Raw genomic sequence first — 1,143 nt, 5'->3', positions numbered from 1 at the left:
TTAATTATACAAGCCTGTGAAGGCCTCAGCTGCCTTTTTGTGTCTGTGTCACCTCTGGAGGCCCCAAATGGGGCTCAGTTCCTGGCAGACTTTACCTTTCTCCACAGCTCCTTCATCCTGCCTTGTGAAAAATACAAGTTTTATGGCTTCTTCCATTTTGTGACTCTTCATTAATCCCTCTCCCATTATACTCAAGGAAGAGAAGAGCTTGCAAGAATAACACCCTGGACAGCACTTGAAACGCTTTGTAGGTGCTGGGATGGCTGGAGAACAAGGGCCTCACCCAGGACAAAGAGAAGGCCAGAAAATGAAGGATTGTTACCTTCTCAGTTCACTTATTGCCATCATTAACTTGCATTGATGCAGCATCTAGCAGGAGGAGGAATTTTTAACAGAAGAGCAAGGCTTCTGTGGAGCCATAAAAATAAGGAAAGGGTGAGGTGATTTGGTTCTGTAGGACAAGAAGACTTAAAGCACCATGTAGACCACCTGTGCTCCAGGAGCTGAGAATGGGTTAACTACGTAAAGCTCTGATTCCAGTGTGAGGATGGGAAAGGAAATTTGCAACATTTACTTCTGTTTTTGTTAACATTTTCTTTGAGGTTTAATACCATCAGAACATTAAAATTTGAATGGTCAGTGCTATCTCTGCTCTCTTACACAAAGAGAAAGCTGGCATTGATTCAGGCCCACAGAGTGACGGTAGGTCTGTAGCAACACAGGAATTGTGAACCTGAAAAGAGAAGGGAGATATGACTATCTTAAACATCAAAGCTTTTATTTACAAGTCTGTTCAGAGAAAAATGTTTCAGGCACTCACATCATCTTTCTCATTATCTTTTTCAAATGAGTTGTGTTCTATAGAACACACAACAGAATAGATTCAGCTTTTCTTTGACAATCTTCCCATAAAAGCATCCTATATTTGCTTCTAATACTTAAAAGTAACGTCCTACTTAATGTGTCTTTGTCACAAGCAAGCAAAAAAATAAGTACAATTTGGAAAACGGTTTAAAACGGAAGTATGATGGTGCTTATTCTGAAGCAAAAAAATACATATTTCAGGTGTCACTGAAAACAGTCAAAAATGTTGATTCATGACAAGAGAGAAAAAAGTATTTTTTTCAGCTATTGAGTTATGTT

The sequence above is a fragment of the Anser cygnoides genome, chromosome Z (genome assembly GCF_040182565.1).
Source record: "Anser cygnoides isolate HZ-2024a breed goose chromosome Z, Taihu_goose_T2T_genome, whole genome shotgun sequence".
In the NCBI taxonomy this organism is placed as follows: Eukaryota; Metazoa; Chordata; class Aves; order Anseriformes; family Anatidae; genus Anser; species Anser cygnoides.
Note: the sequence above shows the minus strand (reverse complement) of the source record.